The sequence below is a fragment of the Marmota marmota genome, unplaced genomic scaffold (genome assembly GCF_001458135.2).
Source record: "Marmota marmota marmota unplaced genomic scaffold, marMar, whole genome shotgun sequence".
NCBI lineage: Eukaryota > Metazoa > Chordata > Mammalia > Rodentia > Sciuridae > Marmota > Marmota marmota.
The window spans coordinates 64,183,282-64,203,959 of record NW_026000174.1 but is presented as its reverse complement, the minus strand read 5'-3'; the positions used below and the strand labels follow the sequence as shown (position 1 = coordinate 64,203,959).

Genomic DNA, 20,678 nt, shown 5'->3' with positions numbered 1-20,678 from the left:
CGGGACCTAATTTGTCAGTACATATTAGCCAACATGTTGGCGTGGTGAATAAGTCTGATGAAGCTTCCATAGGAGTATTGGAAAGCAGTTTTACCAGGCCACAAGCTTGACAGAATTTCAACCTCTATGTTTGGGTTATGATCAACCTGTTTGGACACTTAGCAAAAGATTCTTGTTGTTCACAATTTAAAATGTGCTTATCATTTGTACCAGTTGACCTTTCCTGAAATCATGCAGTATTGAGTTAATGTCTTTAAATCTATTTCCATGCCAGAATCTTACATAAGAAATTTAGAAAGATTAGGTGCCAAAATACCCAGCACAATACTTGTATATTTTTAGTATCATACAAAACCAAAATTCCAGGAACTAAGAACACTCTAGACCTTATGTGATTTATTCCTTCAGTCATTTCAAACATTGTAGGCCCTATATGATTATTTGCCTGCTCTTTTTATGTTTACATCTCCCACATTCATACCAGTATACATCAGGTTTGCTTTTACCTATTGGGGTTTTTTGTTTTTGTTTTTTTTCCTTTTACCAAGTCTTACAGCAATTATTTTTATTTAATATCTTTCTGTAAGTCTTTATTTTTTGCTGTTATGGGAAACCTCCATTTCGAAAACCTAAGTTTTTACAGAAGCACATGTCTTTAAGTCTCCAGACAAAAAAAAAGCCTTACAGTTAATTTAATGTTTGCACTCTGAGGTGCAACTTAACAGGGAGGGCCTGAAAAAAAGAATGGGAGGGGGCTATTAAATATTTTTAGTAAAATGTTGCCTTTGTCTCGTGCAGAACCTGTAGAATATATGCTCTTTAATTTAGTAAATATTTTTTTAAAAGGTAGAGATGCTCTGTTATTGTAGGTAAAACAATTCTTAATCATAAAGTTCCTGAAATTCTTGTAATTTTTTTCATAATTATCAGAAGTTGTTTACCAACTTTTTGTTTGAAGTGTGATTTTTTTTCTTTTATTCCCAACCTCTTGCAAAAAAAAAAAAAAGAAAAAAGTGGGTTTCTGCTGATGAATTGAGCAGACATCTAATATTTTATATGCCTTTTGAGCTGTGTAACTTAATATTTGGATACTTGATAATTTTGTTTTATTATGTAATTGATAAAATGGTGATGTGTATTAATGTTAGTTCAACCATATATTTATACTGTCTGGGAATGTGTGGTTATAGTTCTGCGGGAGAAATAATTCGTCAGTGTTCACCAGCTTGTAAAAACAGTGCAAGAGCTTAAACATCTAAATAAATAATGAAATGCATTTATCAAAAAATAAAAATAAAAAATAAAATAAAAATAAAAAATGGCTGGGGTTGTAGCTCAGTGGTTAAGTGACCCTGGATTCAATCCCCAGTATCAAAAAAAAAAGTCCCAGGTGATGGACTCCCATGGTCCTCTCTTCCTCCCAAAATTTGTATTCCTAGCCAGCAGCACTGAGCACCAGAGGGGTCATTTACTTATGCAGATCCACGACCACTGCTTGAAAAACAAGGCTCCTGCCTCTCTTGATGGTGCCTTCAGTTCTCAGAGCCACAGAGCTCCTTCTCAAAAGAGGAGCAAGAACAGCACATTGACTCTCTTCACTGTGCAGACGCTTTGGGCCCACAATGCAGTGAATTAAGTAGTAAGTCTATATTTATGAGCAGAGGGTCGCCCCACTGATTCTCATGCCCCGGAAGGTTGTGAGCTTGGAATGTTGGCTCCACCGGTCTCTTCCCCAGGGACAGAAGAAGGGTCTCCTTCATCCCGCTCAAAGGGATTCTCCAGAAAAGCGCCCCATCCACTGAGCTTGGATTTGGATATTGCCCATCTCCTTCTCAAGGCCATTTGCTTCAAAGCTTGGTCTCTGCACCCAGAAAAACAAAGGGCTTTGTTGTCAGCCCCAAAACCAGCCCTGCACCTCAAGCTGCAAGTCTTACTCTGGGCCATATTATCTTGGAGAGGCTGTCGTGTCTCTGTAGGGAGGTTCCTGAGCAGAGGTTAGCGAAACAATGATTCCTTTGGAGACCAGAGTATAGAATTCAGAAAGAGCCCCCACGGCCTGTGGGAAGTAGATGCATGATCCAGGCAGGACCACAAGCCAGGGGGAAAGAATGGATGATCTGGTGCTGGGGCAGGGACTCAAACAAGGGGGGTGCCCCTTATGCTTATGGAGAACCAGGATGCTTCCCAAAGGGACTGGAGATTTAAATGTGGTGGGGGTGGTGAGACACACCTGTTATCCCAGCAATTCTGGAGGCTGAAGCAGGAGGATTGAAATTTTAAGGCCAGCCTCTGCAATCGAGGGAGACCCTGTTTCTAAATAAAAAAATAAAAAGAACTGAGGATGTGGCTCAGTAGAAGAGCTACACTCAGTGCTAAGAGTCCAATTCCCAGTAAAATAAATAAGATGAAACTTGTATAAGCACTGAAAGAAAGCATGGTTAAATTCTATAATTTGGGAGTGGGGAAAACTTTTCTAATTCTGACTCGATATCCAGAAACAAGAAGGGGAAAATGCTTTAACGAACTGAGTTTTGTAGGGAAAAACAACTAATTAAATAAGATTTAAATAAATAAAATGGCAAGGGACTGGCAAAAGAAAATTACAACCTACATCACAGATACCATTTATATATTTAGTATAAAAATATGCTAATATTCTTTGTATATAATGAGCTTCTAATATACACCAAAAGACCAACAACCCAATAGAAAAATGCACTAAAAATAGTAATAGTTTACAAAAAAAGAAAGAAAGGCAAATGCCTCAAAACTGTCTGAAAAGACACCCAACCTTGTTTATGGTAAAAGAAATGCAAATTGCCCCAAAGAACTCTTTCTCACTGATCAGACTGGCCAAAATCCAAAAAAGTCCAACAAAATCCTCTCTTGTCCTGTCTATGAGAAAACCCCCCTTATTCTCTCCCACTGCGGGCAGGATGTGAACCTGCACCATGCCTGAGCTTTGCAAGGTCTGCAAACCTGCAGGTGCATTTCCCCGCTGGTCTCCCCATCCTGCTTGTAGGACTCTACCCTAAAGATGCATCACAAACAAGACAGAAAGACTCACACACAGCTACTTATTTGTAACAGCCGAAGCTTGGAAAGAACCCAAACGTCCATCAACAAGGGCCTGGAGAAATAAACAAGAGTCCATCTACACAATAGGGTATTTTGCAGCCAAAAAGAGAACACGGAGGAGCTGCACAGACTAACACAAAGAGATCCCAGGACCCTTTGGGAAAGGAAAAAGACAACGAGGAGGGAAGGATGTATAGGGTACTCAAAAGCAATGGACTATCTAAGAAGGGAAGAGAAAAATACAAATTCTAAAATGCAAATAAATGACGTCTTAAAACTAAAAAATAAACATGGGTGGTTCCAACAAAAAAAAGAAAGGACAGGGTGGGGAGAAAAGAAGAGACGCGAGATTCCTTTGAACGTATCATGTTTTTTATTTGATTTTGACCGTGTACATATTTTATATGATCATAAAGCTCAATTACATTGTTAAAAGAAATTCCTAGGCATGGAGGTGTAGCTCGGTGGTTGAACTGAACGTGTGCTCCACATCTATGAGGTTCAGGGTTTGATCCCCAGCACCAACCCCCACGGGAAAAAAGAAAAGAAATGAACAAGAATTCTTAAAACTGAAAGCAAAAACAAAGCCGAAGCCCCTCGCTGTGCAGTGACTGGCAGCTGGGTACACAGAGGACTCTTCTAGATGGCTTCGACTACGTGTCCCTAGTGGGACTCGCTACTAGGAAAAAAACCATAAAAACAAAATATTAAGCTGCTTTCAATTATAAAAACTTACTCTAAGTCTGCTGCCCAGGTAGAGAGACAGGTGGATAAGGAACCCTGCAGGCAGGTGTCCTTGAGCCCTGAGATTTGGGGAACAGAACAGGAAAGAAGCAATCCAGATGTAAAAAGCTATGAGATGAAGCAAAAATTCCAGGATTCTGGATTTGAATTAAAAGTCTCAGTATAAATGCATATTTTTTCTTAAAATAGTATTTTTTTAAAAAAAGATCCTATTTTCATCCTCTGAAAAGGCAAAAAGGACTCAGGGGTCAGGGGAAAACAGGCTGCCACTAGATTCAAATGGGGACAATCTGAAACTCAGTGCAGTCAATGACCACAGTCAACTGGCAAACATCAACACGGGAAAAAGACGTGAGTTCATAACGATTTTTAAAAACTCGCTGATCATTTGTGGGGATGCTATGGTTTGGATGAGTATCCCTCAAGGTCTGTACCTTAAAGTCTTGGTCCCCAGGGTGGTAATATTGGAAGGCAAGGCCCAGTGGGAAGGCTGTGGGTCACTGGGTGGGCCCTGGAAGGAGACTGTGGAACCCCAGCCTCTTTCTCTTCCTGCCTGTCTCTTGCTTCCTAGCTCATGAGATGATGGTTTGCTCTGCTACATGCTCTTGTCATGATGTGTCACCCTCACCAGAGACCCAAAGCAAAAGGGCCTTTTGATCTTGGAATTGTTACCTTCAGTCCTGTGAGCCAAAATTAACCTTTTCTCTTTATAATTCAATTGCCTCAGGTATCCCATTATAATAACGGGAAACTGATTACTACAGTGGATACTAGAAAACCAACTTACTATTTGGAAAACAAAGAGGGAAAAAGTCAAAATTTTTTTTCTTAAGAACTATACCTCAGGGGAACCAAATAGCTCACAAAGGGAAGTCCTCTCCATAGAAATATCCCACCTCATAAATAAAGGAAGGAATGATGTGAATTTCATTTGGATATGCTAATAAATTAATAGATCAACAGTTGCTAACAAATAGAAAGACAGACATTGTGTAACTCCTGATAGAAAAACAAAAATACACCTGAAGCCTGACTTTGCCAAAAACTATGTCCAATATATCTGATCAAGTCTCCAGTTTATATGAAATTCAGGAGGCAGAGGAGCATGTTGGAATAATTCCACGAAAATGTAGTCAGCAAGATCCTGAGTGGTACTGGGCACAGGGTCCCACTCCTGTAATCCCAGCAGAAGGATCACAAGTTCTAGGCCAGCCTGGGCAACTTAGAGAGACAGTTTCTCAAAATTAAAAAAAAAAAAAAAAAATTTAAGGACTGGGGATGTGGCTCAGTGATGGAGTGCCCAGTGCAATGATAATAATAATCCTGATGGGGTTGAGGATCAAGAGAGGAAACACAGGGGGCTGGGTGGGTAGCTCAGCAGTAGAGGGTTCACTTGGCATTTGAAAGAGTTCCATTCCCATCACCAAAGAAAGAAAAGAAAAGACAGAGTAAAGAGGAGATGTGGGGAAATCTATGAAGAGAGTTTGCAGTGCATATGAGCCAATCACAAATCTTAGTTAGATACTGAGTCAAACGAACATTTAGATTTTTTTTTTTTTAAATGGCATCCGGGTATTTCCTGTGGTTGGGTTCCAAAAGCAGAGCAGTTCCCTTTTTAGAGACACATTAACAGATGGCATGACATTGTCTGAGATTTGCTTCAGAATAATCCAGGGCCGAAGGTGGGAAGTGGGTAGAGAAGGGAAGGGTGTGGGGGTTGATGGCCGTTGAAGCTGTACCCATGGAGACGTGGAAGCTCACTGGGTCATGCTTCCTGGTAAGTTTTAGGAATTCTCCATAGTAACACGGCTTTGAACAATTGTGTGATTCCTTAACCAAAGAAGCAAAAGGTGTGTTCACTGCATACTACAAAACACGGCTGAAGTAAATCACAGAAGACACCTACAAATAAAAAGACGCCCTGGGGTCACGGATTGGAACCTTAACATCCTTAAACTGCCCTTACTACTCAAAGTATCTACAGATTCAAGGCAATAATTACTGAAATCCCAATGGCTTTTTTTTTTTTTTGGTAGGGATATAAATTCTAAAATTCACACGGAGAGGGCTGGGGTTGTGGCCCCCTGGTAGAGCGCTTGTCTTGCCCGTGAGAGGCCATGAGTCCCACCCTCAGCCCCACAGGTAAATAAAATAAAGGTATTGTGTCCATCTACAGTTAAAAAAAAAATTCACATGGAATCTCAAAGGGCCCTGAATAGCCAAAAACAATCTTGAGAAAGAACCAAGCTGGTGCCCTCACCCTTTCTGATTTCAAAACAGATTCCAAAGCTCTGGTCATCAAAACAGCGTGGTGTTGCCATAAACAGATGGGCCAATGGAATAGAACCGAGAGCCCAGAAATGAACTCTCTCATCTGTGGCCAACTCTGCTTCCCCACTGTGCATCAGCCAAGGACAAGGACGACAAGGACCGTCTCTTCAACAAATGGAACTGGGAAAGCTGTATATCTACACACAAGAGAAAGTAGATGAACTCTTATCTTATACCACACACACACACAAATCAACCCAAAATGGACTGAAGACCTTAAGCATGAGGGAGGAAACTATATAATACTCTTCCAAGAAAATGGCGGGAGGTAGGGGGCTTCACCGGAAGGGGCCTTGATTTCTTGGATTTCATTTGTTACCAAAAGCAGAGGTCACAATGACCACAAAAATAGACAAAAGGACTCTATCCGACTTTAAAATGTCTGCACAGCAAAAGAAACAATCCTCAAAGTGAGAAAGCAACCAAAAGGTTGGGAGGAAATATTTGTAAAGCCGCGTATCAGAGAAGAGGTTGGTGTCAAGAACTGATAAAGAATTCCTACTGCAAACTCCCACAACCGGATTTTAAAATGGCCTCAGGAGCTGGGTGCAGGAGCCCACACCTATAATTCCTGTGACGGGGAGGGTGGGGCAGGAGGATTGCAAATTCAAGTCTAGCCTGGGCAATTTAGCAAGAGCCTGTCTCCAAATCAAAAATAAAAAGGTCTGGGTGTGTAGCTTAGTGGTAAAGCACCCCCGGGCTCAACCCCCAGGACGTAAATGAATACAAGGTATGGGCTAAGAACTTGAATAGCCATTTCTGCCAAGAAGACACACAAATGGCCGAAGCGTGTGAAAAGATGCCCAACCAAGGCAAATCAAAAATCCAATGAGGGCTGGGGACATAGCTCAGATGGTAGAGTGCTTGTCTCCCATGCACAAGGCCCTGGGGAGGGANCCTTCTTGTTTCTGGATATCGAGTCAGAATTAGAAAAGTTTTCCCCACTCCCAAATTATAGAATTTAACCATGCTTTCTTTCAGTGCTTATACAAGTTTCATCTTATTTATTTTTTAGTTTTCGGTGGACATAACATCTTTGTGTGTATGTGGTGCTGAGGATCTAACCCGGGTCACACGCATGCCAGGCGAGCGTGCTACCGCTTGAGCCACATCCCCAACCCGGCTGTTACTTCTTCATTGGCTGAGAGTTCTCGCCACTTAAGGGACTGGAGGTGCACCATTCAAAGTTCGCGCCATTCACAGGGATTGGAGGTGACAGTTCGCGGGCCATTCAGTGCATCATGGACCTGAGCTCCCGGAAGAGAAGCCCTCCAGGCGCCATCTTTACCAATAGATACCACCTTACACCCATTAGAAAAGCTACTATCAAAAAACAAACAAACAAAAAAACAGAAAATAACAAGTATTAATGAGAATGTAGAGAAATTGGGCCAGTCATAGGAGCACATGCCTGGTGTCCCCAGGAGGATCCTTGAGTTCAAGACCAGCCTGGGCCACACAGTGAGCCTCCCTATCAAAAAATGAAAATTGCCAGGAGTGATGGCCACGCCTGTAATCCCAGTGGCTTGGGAGGCTGAGGCAGGAGGATGGTGAGTTCAAAACCAGCCTCAGTAACAGTGAGGTGCTAAGCAACTCAATAAGACCCTGTCTCTAAATAAAATATAAAATAGGGCTGGGATTGTGGTTCAGTAGTCGCATGCTCCTGAGTTCAATCCCCAGCACCCCAAAAAAGATATTTAACAAAAAAGTTTGAGAATAATGAGAAATTATACTTTTGCCCACTGTTGGTAGGTCAGTCCAATGGTGCATTGCGATGAGAAACAACAGAGGTTTCCTGAAAAAATGAAAAGAGAACTACTGTAGGATCCAGCAATCTCACTTCTGAGTTTATGTACAAAAGAAATGAAATCAGAATCACAAAGAGATCATCTGCACTCCTGTGTCTATCGCACCATTACACAGCAGCCAAGTCGTGAAAGCAGCCTAAATGTCTATTGGCAGATGGGGGGAGGGGTGGTGGAGAAAATGTGATATACATACAATGGAATATTATTCAGCCTTCAAAAAGAGGGAACTCCTGATGTAAGATACAATATGGATAAACTCTGAAGACATTATGCTAAGAGAAAAAAGCCAGCCGAAACGTACTTACATGAATTATCTAAAGTAACCAAGTTCATAGAGACAGAAAGTAAGATGCCATAGTTATCAGGAGGTGGGGAAAAGAGAAATGGGGAGCAACTGTTCAGGGGTACAGAGTTTCACACGAAACAAGATGAAAAAGTTCTGTAGAGCATATGGTTAACAATTCTACAATTAAAACTGTTGAGAAAGTTACTTCATCTTGTTTACCTCAGTTGTTTATCTATTATTTTGATTTGGTACCAGGGATTGAACCCGGGGGCACTTAACCACTGAGCCACATCCCCAGTCCTTTTTATTTTAAAAAATATTTTTAGTTGTAGATGGGCACAATACCTTTATTTATTTATTTATTTTTATGTGGTGCTGAAATCAAACCCTGTGCCTCCTCACACATGCAAGGCAAGCACTCTACCACTGAGTCACAACCCCAGCCTGCCCTTTTTTATTTTTTGAGACAGGATCTTGATAAGTTGCTTAGGGCCTTGTTAAGTTGCTGAGACTGACTTTGAATGTTTGATCCTCCTGCCTCAGCTTCCTGAGCTGCTGGGATTATAGGCATGGGCCACTGTGCCTGATTTTTTTGTTTGTTTTTCTAATTGATTCTGTGCTATAGAGGCTGGTCCTTATCCTCTGTCTGGTTATCCCAGCCTTTCCCATGATAACCAGTCCAAGAAGAGGAGGCCTAGCTGATGCGGCTCATAGGAAGAACTGTCCCAGGCTGCAGCCAGGACCGTGCCAGGCCTGGGGTCCTGGGTGGCTGGATGCGCTGAGAGAGTAATTGGCAAATCCAAGAAAGAAGGGAGTTACTGCACTGGGGCTGAGATAAGGAGGTTCCTGGGTCCTCTGAGTCCTCGGTGTCCCTGTGCATTGAAGGAATGAATGGCTGTGCAATGGCACTATTGTCTACTGTCACTCAGCAAAGGCTGGAGGAATGACTGCTGGCAGGAGAACATAGAGAGAGAGATCAGCTCCGAATCAGGAAGTCTCTGCAGAGGCAGGATTGGACTGGGCTTGGAGAAAGGGTTGGTCTTTCAGAGATAATAGGGGTCAGCTTTGAGGAGGAAAGACTTAGGAGAGGGACAGAAATGGGGCCACACAGAACCCGTGGGGCACTCCAGGGACTGGCGTGCAAGAAGCAGAGTGCTAAGGGGGCCCCAGGCAGGATGCCAGGGAGCGAGAACTCACGCAGCCCATCCCGCTCTGCCACCTGACCAGCAACTGTGTCTGGCACCCAGGGGCAGCTGCTGAGAAGCAACTTCCTGAAAGACAATAGAGTTTAGCTATGGGGCTTACAGCACCAAAGAAAAGGGTAGGCCAGGTCAGGGGTGAGGAACTTCCACGGGGCCCTCAGCGAGTCGCCTGACTGACATCTCCCTCTCAGCCTGGCTTAGTTCTAAACACCGAGCATTTGAAATCTGTTCTGATCAGTTAGGAACAGTGCTCCACTTGGGGTTTCCAATTGCAACTTGCTTGCTTAAGGTCCCAGTGGGGAGGCAGAAGTCCAGGCGGGATGCAGCCCTACCAGCAAGCAGGTGTGGCTGGAGAGATGACTATGAAGACATTTAGGAGGAACGTGCCTTAGGCCTAGCTGGGAGCTCCTCAGGGCAGTGCAACCTTATTCATGTGTCCCCAAGACCTGACCCTTGTGTCCCCAAGGCCTAACCCTGGGCTCAGAGCCGGTTAGACTGTTCTCTTCTAGTCCTCTCCGTGGACAAGGGGGGCTGAGATGTGATTTTCAGGTCTATACCGACATGCGCAGCAACTTCGCAAGACCCTGTCTCAAAATAAAAAATACATGTTCTGATGAGTGAGGTTGTTAGCAAATTCCATGGTTGTGGAAGTGACACAGAGTGTCCTTGGCACACCTAGATGGTCTAGGGCCATCACTCAATGTGGTTTCTTGATGCTGTTGAAAGACAGGAAACAGGAGTGGCGTGAGGCTGCTGCGGGCATCACATGGCATCGGCTTCACAGTTAACTTTTTTTAAGTAGAAGGCATATACCCCAAAATAATGGTGAAAAGTACCGCATGTTAAATACACGAGCCAGGAACCAGGTTAGGGTTAGGGTTAGGGTTAGGGTTAGGGTTTAGGGTTTAGGGTTTAGGGTTAGGGTTAGGGTTAGGGTTAGGGTTAAATACACGAGCCAATTACTGCTGTGCGTAATTGTCACGGGCATAATTTTAGACAACTGTCAGCGTGCGGGGTTGGCTTATTTTACATCAGCTTCACCACAAACACACAGGTAATGCCTTTACACTGTGACGTCACTAGGCAATCGGCAGGTCTCCATTCTAATCTTATGGTATCACTGTCATACGCCCGGTCCTTCCTTGACCAAAGTGTCATTATGTAGCACATGACTGTGGGGGGCACATTTTTCAAACGTGCTGTTTTTGTCCTTGTTATTTTTTTCTTAACCACTTCCCTTTCTTCTTCTCCTCTCTCCTTCCCTCCTCAGCTTACACCACTTCTGTTTTGCCCAGAAAAAAACAAAGATAACTGCTTGGCGTATACACTCCCTGCTTGCTCATGTTCACAGCCACCATGGAAATTTCACAAGCCAGGCGTGATGGCGCACTCCTGTAATCCTAGCAGCTTCAGAGGTTGAGACGGGAGGATGCAAGTTCAAAACCAGCTTCAGCAACTGTGGGCAAGGTACTAAGCAACTCAGGGAGACCCTGTCTCTAAATAAAATACAAAATAGGGCTGGGGATGTGGCTCAGTGGACGAGTGTCCCTGAGTTCAATCCTTGGTACTAAAAAAAAAAGAAAGAAAGAAAAGAAAAAGAAATTTCATACCAAGGTGGGCAAGGTGGCTCAAACCTGTAATTCCAGTCACTTGAGAATCTAAGGCAGGAGGGTTACAAGTTCAAGGCCAGCCTCAGCAACTTAGTGAGACCCTCAGCAACTTTGCAAGACCCTGTCTCAAAATAAAAAATACAAAGGGCTGTGGATGTGGCTTAGTGACAGAGATTGTCTGGGTTCAATCCTAAGAAAGAGAGAGAAAAGAAGAAAGAAAGAAAGAAATGGGAGGTGGTGGAGAAAGTTAAACCCAGGAAGCAAAGGAACATCACATCACAAAAGAAGTTTCTAGTCCTTGACTCAGTCACCAACTTTCTGTGCAGCCCTGGGCTGGTCTCCTCTTCTCTGTGGGTCCCAGTTTCTTAGTTTAGCCTATGGCCAAACAAAAAGCTACCATTTAAAAAAATGTTAGTTGAATTACTGAATGAAAGTATTTAATTAGATAGTCTCAAAGGCTCATTTCTGGTTTGAAAACTCTGTGACCTAAGAAGAAATTAGTTTCCATTTAGATTATTTCAATTATAAATTGATTGAAAATTTTGTTGCAAGTGACAGAAAACATGTCTACCCTGAGTCCAGGGATGGTGGCAGTTCTAATTCTAGCCCATAGCAGGGGTGGAAGGAAGGAAATAGTTCTCCAGAGAAAAATCTAGATCCAGTATCCACAAGGAGGGTGGGCATTGGGGGTAGGTATTATGAATCTGGAGAAATCACTAAATCCAGACCGTGAGAGAGAGGGAGAGAGAGAGAGAGAGAGAGAGATCTGAATTCCTGTCACTGCACATACACCCACAATATTGAAAAGAGGTGGACAGGTGAGCAAAAAAGAAAAAAAAATAGAGCTGCTTAGTTTGACACAATGATTCCAGTTAATTTTAAAAGGCAGGATGTTGGAAGGGGGTTAGAATATCACCCAGGCAGCCGGAAACAGAAATGGGAATGAAAGCTGTCTACGACAGCCTTCCTCGGGAAGGCACTGCCGGGCCAGATTCAGGCCAACGGGGTTCTAAGCCTGAGACCACAGGTTCACATAAAAGGCGGTGAGTCCTCCACAGAGAGAGCTCAGGCCCCTACCCAGGAGCGGGCACCGCCCCGTTTGGAGGTGAAGGACCCTACACTCCCCGACCTGTCATCAGCTCCAGCCCCAAGTGGCCTGAGGTTCTGTGGGAAAGTTAGTGGGTTCTCAGATCCCAGGAGGACTGAGGGGCCTTGAGATCTTCCCGGAGGCATTGCTTAAGCTCCCAGAAATGTGCCCCCGCCCAGGCCCTGGGGAACAGCCTAGCCCTCGGGGAGCAGGGAGTTCTGAGGAGCCTTTCTTGCTACCTTTTAGTAGCACACCCCAAAGCGCCACCAAGAGTGGGCCTAGACCCAGCTGCCCTGCTCAGGGGTGCCACGGAACAGCCAGAAGTCCCCAGCCTGCCCAGTTACCGCGGAGGCCTGTCAGCCATGGACCAAACTCAAGTCTGCTGACTGCGCCGTGCCATGGCATTCCCCATGGTGCCTTCCAAGGAATGACAAGATCTGCACCAAGCAGACTCCGTTACCAAGCCAATCAGACTGTTAATTTTGCAATTTTTAAAGCTTTGCTGTTAGCAAGATCATAGTGAGTACTTTTTATTTTTTAAACCTGGGATTGAACCCACGAGTGCCCCACCACTGAGCTGCATCCCTTTCTATTACTTGTTTTAAGACAGGATCTTGCAAAGTTTTCCAGGCTGGAGGTCCTTCAGCCTCTCAAATCACTGGGATTACGGGCGGGCACCACCACAACTGGCTACACAACGAATATTTTCAAAGTGCCAACTGCCGACCCAGGCGTCTTGAAGTTGGTCAAAGGTGAGAGCTGGCTCACCTCTGCCTGGGACCCTGGGCTGCAGGAGCTGCTCCCCACGTAGGTGCATGTGGTCAGCCTCCCGATCAGCAGGTTCCCATCAGGAGATTCAGACAACCAGAGACGGAAAACATACATACACACACACACACACACACACACACACACACAGAGAAGTGTCTGTGCAGAACATTCACAGACTTTTCCCCTCGTCACTGTTCCCTAAACAACATGGCATAACAGCTATTACACAGCACTTATAATGTATTTGCTGGAACTCAACCCCTCCCTGGATGTCAAGAGAGGCCTGTATTTCATAAGTCCCCCAGGGACGGGAATCTCAATGGTCTCTTCCTCCACACCTCTGGCCTAGTGTCATGAATTTCAGGATGTCACCACCATGGCCACATCAGGGCACTGGGTGAGAATCCAGGTGACAGGCAGCCGTAGGCAAGGCCGACACCCCACCTCAGTGACCTCTAGCTTCCTCCTGTGGAAAGGAACCTGCTTACAGCACAGGTGACCTGCCCCACCTACTCCACAGAGGTGTTGCTGGTTTCAGCCACAAAGGTGTCACCGTGCTTTGTGTAAACCTCTGGCACAGGGCCGGCACATTATACTTACTGAATGACAGTGACTCCAAGAATGCTCTAGTCCCTTACCAGGAAGCGCTTGGGGTTTCTTTCTCGTAGTGAGCTGACCACGTCCATCCTTCTTTACTTCCTCCCCTGGCCCCTGGGACAGTCCACAAATTGTCCCAGTTGAGGAAACACTCTGCGGTCACCAAGGGAACTGGCATGGTCAAGCCCGTGAGCATGGTGTCACTACCCCATGACCCAGCTGCTCCCAGCCCTGCTTGCCTCATCCTGGGTCTCTGCATGGTGTAATCTTCAAACCGCAGAATGACTGGCTCATTCTCTGCATCTTCCACGTGGAGAGCAGAAAAACCAGCCTAGAAGGCAGGGGGGCTGCCTACCCCTCAAGAACGGGAAAGGGGAGTGAGTGCTGGACTAGAGGTAAAGCCAAGATAACCTAGCCCACGCCCTCGCCCTAGGGAGGCAGGCGCTTTGCTGGGTCACCGCCAACATGAATAGGGCAGGAGCTGCCCTTGCAGCAAGGAGGCAGGTGTGAAAGGTCACTGCAGTACCATGGGGCAGTGGAGATGTGTCCAGAACCTGGAGGGCACGAGGAAGAGAAAGTCTCAACGCTGGGGAGCCAGGGAAACCTCCCAGAGGCTATCTGAGCTGGGTAGATGCTCAGACAAATTGGGGCAGGTGGGCTGGGCCGAGCAAGCCTTCCTACACCCCGAGGTGTGAGGGCAACATCCTCGTAAGGCAAGAGAGAAGGCCCAGGGGGTGAATGGCCTGTAAAGGGACACAGAAGAGTCACAATTGTGTCCCTGAGTCAGGGGGCTCCCTTGCAGGACTTTTTTTTTTTTTTAGTTGTTGATGGACCTTTATTTTATTTATTTATATGTGGAGCTGAGGATTGAACCCAGTGCCTCACACCTGCTAGGCTTTGAAATGCTTGCCTTTGTGTCTCACAAGGTACAAGCAGAAGTGATGGAGAGTAAGGCTGCGACAGGCAGAACAGGCAGGAGGTAGCCTGGGACACTGGTAGCAGCCCCAAGTTGAATGAGGCTTCTTCCACGCTTATGATGAGGATTTGGGGGTCCTTATTCTTTTGGAGGGCACTTGAGACTCCCCTCTGTGGGCCATTAGGTCCCATCTGCTGGCCCAGCCAAACATGCTCGTTTGCCAGAATTACACCAGAGACCTTCATGGGTGGGAGGGGAATTGCCTGGCTGCCCACGCCGGCCGCCTCACTCTGCTAACTTGCCATTTGGTCACCCCAGGCTGCCCTTTGCTCCCACCCCGCTCTGCCCCAGGCTGCCAACTCTGGATTCCTAGCAAGCTTCTGTGTCTCCTCCTCCCCTCTGCTCCCTACAGGCTGCTGCAGGGGAGTCGGGGATTCCTCACTCCCAGACTTGCACAGAGACCTCTAACTCAAGACTTCCCCCTCAACCTCTCAATCTTCACCAGCTCAGAGGCACTGGGCTTCCACAGACTCCCCGGGGTGTGGGCAAAGTGAGTGCGTGTCTATATGATGGACGGTGAAAGGCCAAGGCAGCTGGAGTCCCCATTCCCACAGAGGGCCCTCCCAGGCCCTGGCTGCAGACGCCCTGCCAAGGCTTGCAAATCACGTTTCTCTTTTCACTCTCTCCAAGGCATCCCTCCTGCCACTTATCCCAATCTGGCCAAAGGGCACAGACTGGGTGATGTGGGCATGCCCTGAGGTTGGGTACAGGCAGATGGCATGTGGTGGTGGGGGCACCCCAAGGGGAGGTGCTGGAGGAAGCCTGGCTCCAGATAAATACAGAAATCAAAGCTCAGAGAGGCCAGGTGGCTTCCTTGAAGCTTCTAGGATATAGGCAGATGTGCCAGGAGTCACTGAGGAGGACCCAGCAGGGAGCTACACAGGCTCCACCTCCAGGGGCCTGTGGGCCACAAGGACAGCCGACTGTTCCACTGGGCAAAAGGATTGGAGGAGAGTTATCTGAGCTGAAAACTGCCAGAACTGGAAGGGCCCCTGTGCTGGGGTCACAGTGTAAAAAAGAGCTCAAAGTCCAGAGAAGCAAACAAATAGTCCAGGCCCAAGTGATACAGCCTCTGGCAAAAACTGACTCTCCCACCCATCTGAGAAGGCTTCCCTGAAGCTGTAAGGCCCGAGTCGCCTTTTTAAAAAGAGAAAAAAAGAACGTCTCATTCAGTAGTCCTGCAATATTCCAGATTGTGGATTCCGCCCCTTAACCTTCTGGAAGAGGAGGACTCTGAGTACCTCGACTTAGCATCTACGTGTCCTCATCGGTTCTCAAGAAATCATTTAAAGACAAGCTCTCGGAATAAGGTGGTTACATCATCCAGAAATGTACCAGAATCGGGTTAAGCCGTGTTTTTTCCAATTTTTTGAATTTCCAGACTCTAACTTCCTGCAATGCTTGACTGCATGGGGAATCCCGGACTTTTACAAAATCAGCTCCTTAGTTAAAATATCACTCAACCCATTCTCCTCCAAACCTCACCTATATTTCCAGCCTTGTGATTTTTTTTCCCTCTCATTGTTATCAGCTTGCGGGGACTATTTTGGGCTGTGCTGTTTTCACATAACATTATTCCATCTACACCTCTCGGCGACACGTTTGCCATTTCTAATGATCACGCAGTGTTCCACGGGCCCCGTCCTACATTTTTCAGCTTGTGTTCCAGCCACTGACTCTACAGCCTTGAGCAAGCTTTGCCTTCTTTGAGCCTTACCTCCTTATCTGTAAAAAAAAAAAAAAAAAAAAAAAAACAGTGGAAATGGAAATGCTGCAGACTCTTCCCGTCCACTGTGTCCTCAGCTGTAACTGCAGAGGACCAACCCCTAGAAGGGAAAGAGAGTCGCACCACCTGCTGAGGTTAGGCACTGAGGTAGGAAAAGTGACACTCCCTTTGTGCCAAAAGACACCAGGTGAAGCCTGTCAAGAGGACCCCTTTGTTCCTGATCCAGCCTCCGTGGTCTGTCCCATTCTGAAATGGAGGCTTTTCCCTCCTCCTCCTCACAGTGAAGACACAGCCCTGAAGGCCTTCTGTCTTGGCCCCTCTGTGACTAAGCACTTTTGGAGCCCAAGCCCAACCCACCCAGATCAGCAGAGTGCTGAGTCATGGTGGGGCAGCAGCCTTCCACCACCACCTCCACCACCTCTTCACAGCCCTGCTCACCACCAGCCCCCTCTCTGCTCTGGAATGAGCTGGGATCCTCCAGAAACAACCAGTCTGGTTCTTATGTGGCCTGCAGGCCCTCCCTCTGCTCCTGGCCCTGGGAGGCAGCTGTCCTGGGAGGCCAGCCAAACTCCCAGCCTCTTCCAAGTCACGAGGAGCCACAGTGGAAGGAGGGTGGGGAGTCAGAAGCCTGGTCAACAAAGGTCCAAAGACCAGGCCACGTCTTTGGAAGAATCTAGAGGATTGGAGATGGCTTGTAGTTCTGACACCCAGGCTTTGCAAATGTGACCTGGAGACCTAAGCTAAAGCACACCCGAGCACAGTTTCCCTTCCATCCTTCATAGCTGGCCTACCTCAGTAACCTTCCACAGCACAAGCTGTCCCTGGTTTTGCTATGCTGTTTACTGCAGCCACGTGTGTGTTTTAATAAGCATGGAGCCATAACTGATTTCTGAAATTCACTTTTTACAGCAGACTGACTTCCTTCCAGTGGGTCCAAATTTATACTGGCTCTATCCACCTAGATGTCCTGAAATTCAGCTCATCCGGCTTCCCAACAGCCTTCCCCCAAAGCTGCATTTCCTCTGTGCTCCCTGGCTCAGTGATTGGCACGAGCCATCCAGCTACCCAGGCCAGAAAGCTATGCCAGGGGGCTTTCTTACACATTCCCCACCTCCTAAGCCCCATGTTATTCAATCAGCCACCTCACCCTGTGTGTTCTGTCTTCTCCATCTTTCTCAAATCTGCTTTCTTTTTGAGGTGTGGGGCCATTGTCCCCCAACTAATACCTAGCCCTCTCCCCTGACTGCAGTTCATCCTCCATATTCAATCATACATCCATCTGTTCACACAACAAATACTGAGCACCAAGTAACAAGAACTTGCAAAATGCTGGGAATGCTGGAAACACAGGGACAAAGGCAGAAGCAATACCTGCCTTCCAGGAGCTCACAACCTGTAGAGGTAGGGAAAACCTCCAAACATCCCTTACAGAAAGGTGTGATTAATATATGTATATAATATAGCCGGGTACACCGGCGAGTGCCCGGACTCCCAGCAATCAGGGGGCTGAGGATCTTTCAAGCCCAGGAATTCAAGATCAACCTGGGCAACACTGTGACCCTGTCTCAAAAACAAAACAATGGGGCTGGGGATGTAGCTTAGTGGTGGAGCACTTGCCCAGCATCCACAAGAACCTGAGTGTGACCCCCAGCAATGAAAAGAAAAATAAAAGCATATGGCACAGAATCATACCTACAAATATATACTATGGTTTTTGATCTTGTTTAATTTACAAATAACATCAGCCCAATTTGTCACTTCTATTTTAACTTTGTTTCTGTCTTTTGTTTTAAGGTTTTTTTTAAGTACTCAAATCTGCCAACTGTCCTTTCACGGCTTCCGGCAGCTTCAGAGGTACATTCCCTGCACCAGAACTGTAAAAGATAACCTTCTATAAATTCTTCTCCAAACTTTGGATGTTATTTCCTAAGGACTAGACTTTTAATCTGGAATGTATTTTTAAATACAGACTGAATCATTTTTTCACATGATTATCAATTATTGCAACATCATTTGTTGAACTCATTCTTTCTCCCCTAATTTTGAATCCCTCCAAGTGCCCATACATAAATGCGTAGGACTGTTTTGTTCCATTGATCTAGTCATTTCCTGTGCAAGAACCACATTGCTTACCTCATTGTGATATATATGTATATTGTAATTTATAAATAAGTCAGGGAAACAAATCAGTCCTCATACTCTCTTATTTTTACCAAGTGTTTTTCAGCTAGTCTACACACTGACTCCTCCAAATAAACTTTAGAATCTTTTTTTTTGGGGGGGGGGGGAGGCTGGGGATTGAACCCAGGGCTTTATGCATGTGAGGCAAGCACTCTACTAACTGAGCTATATCCCTAGCCCTAGAATCATTTTATCATTTTTTTACCACAAAATATACTGCATTTTATGGAAACCGCACTGAATTTATAGGGCTTTTTCTGGGAGAAGTGACATCTTTACAAAATGGAGGCTGACCATTAAGGAGATGGTGCTTCTTCCCTTATACTAGTTGGTTTTTGGTTTTTCCTAGTCCAGGTGTAAGTAGTATACGTAGTTTTCATCATACTGAATTTTATCCCTGGGTACTTCAAACATCTGTTGCTAATGTATCTGAAGGTTTTTTCTTTCATTCATCATCTCTTTCATTACATTTCTCTCACTGATGGTTTTTGTTATATAGGAAAGCTTTTCATCTCACTACTTTCCAGGCCAACATAGTTACTTTAGCTACTTTGAACAGGTCATGCATTTCCACACCTTCACAACTTGGCAAGGCTGTTCCCTCTGCTTGGAATTCTCTTTCCTATCTCTCTCTTCCCCTTGGCCTTCCAGTAGTAACTTTTTCTTCAAATTTATCAAAGCTCAATATCATTCATAGGGAAGACTTCCCTGACCTCCTATCTCAGGTGAAGTAAGGCACCTCTTGGCCAGCATCCTTCTCCTGCTTACCTTTATAACTCTCGTGCTGGTAAATTATTTTTTTTCTGAAAGCAACATACTTTGTTTTAAGATGAATATGATAAAGATCTGAGAAAGAGTCATCATATTTCTATCTGCAACTTGTTTTAATGTTTTAGTAGAGCTGCTTAGAAAGAAAGAAAGAAAGAAATGTTTGGAAGTCCAGCTTACAGTTGCAAATGTGTGAATATCCTGAAAAAGGTCTTCATGGGCCTCCCACTAGGATCAAAACACCTGACTTGAGACAAGTAAACATGGTGGAATGCAGGACTTATCTAGGAGAGGTGGTCAACCCTCAGTTCAGCTACCCACGAATGTACATCCACTTTGTGCCGGAGATACTGCTGCAAGCCACACACGGTGGCTTTGCCCTCTAGAATTTCTTGGATCTGTCACCTGCCAGTCAGCCCCATCAGCTTTTCTCCAAGGACAACTAGAAAGGTGACTGGGAAGATAAAAGGCCATTTCAAAATGGCCTGAGCATCAGCTCCTTTTCCAGATCCAAATCACTTCTCCTTTCTTTAGAACCCGGACATCGTCTTCGAGCTTTGAATGTCACCAGAGATTTTCTCAGAAACCCAGGTGGCTCAGCCCCAGACTCAGGGGGACTCCCAGAGGAAGGCGGTCTCTCAGGAAACACGATCCGCCCAGCCTTTGTTGTTTAAACTGCACCCGGAGCCATATTTGCTTTCAGCAAAAGGTGCCATGTCGCTGGGATCAGAAGGCTGGGTCAGGCCCGAGAGAGCGGCTGCGGGCCCCCACTTCGCTATTGTGCTCCTTCCTAGAGTTGGAGGAAGAGAAAGTGTGCCCTTTCCCATCCCGATACCTGACTCACCCACCACCCACAGGCCACGCTTCCACCTCCCATTTTCCACTTGCATTACGAGGTAATTACCTCGGGGTGTGGAATCTGCTTCCCTACGGCCAAGATTTTTAACACCATGCCCTTGGCCAAGTGCCTAGGGGTGTTGGCTTAGGACTTGGGAAGCACCCATTCTCTCGCCTTCTGCCTCCTTGGTTCCAAGACCCAGGGCTCCACGGGAGCCGGGGCCCCAGGATGGGCTTCCCGCCCCTCCTCCAGTCTCCTTTGTAACCCCACTAAGAGGACCCTAAAAGCTCAAAGACGCCTCCCCTCATTGACTGGGGCGCCCAGAGAGTGCCCCGCCGCAGGCTCAGCCAGAACGCACCACGGCCCGCAGGGACCACGGAGGCCCAGACCCGCACCCCAGTACCCCCGCCCCCGCCCGCGGAGCGCGCCCACAGGAAGGGGCGGGGCCCGGCAGGCGGGCTGCGCTGATTGGCCAGGGCCGACCAGACGCCGAGACCCTTATAAGAGCCGGGCGGGTGCCGTCTGCGCCAGTCTTTCTTCGCCGAGAGTCGCCGGGGTTTCCTGCTTCAACAGTGCTTGGACGGAACCCGGCGCTCGACCCCCACCCCGGCCGCCGCTCAGAGCCAGCAGCCCTTCGCCACCTCTTCACAGCGCCCTCGGACCGCCCCAGGCCTC

General features: G+C 46.3%; 1 long non-coding RNA gene across 1 annotated transcript; it reads right to left on the bottom strand.

Moving 5' to 3' along the window:
• Positions 1-19,257: 19,257 nt before the first annotated feature.
• On the bottom strand, positions 19,258-20,672 carry LOC125612137. The gene is made up of 2 exons (XR_007342462.1): positions 20,070-20,672; positions 19,258-19,955 (listed from the first exon to the last, which is right to left on the bottom strand). It is a non-coding gene; the product is annotated as an uncharacterized LOC125612137 (long non-coding RNA).
• Between the last annotated feature and the right edge of the window lie 6 nt (positions 20,673-20,678).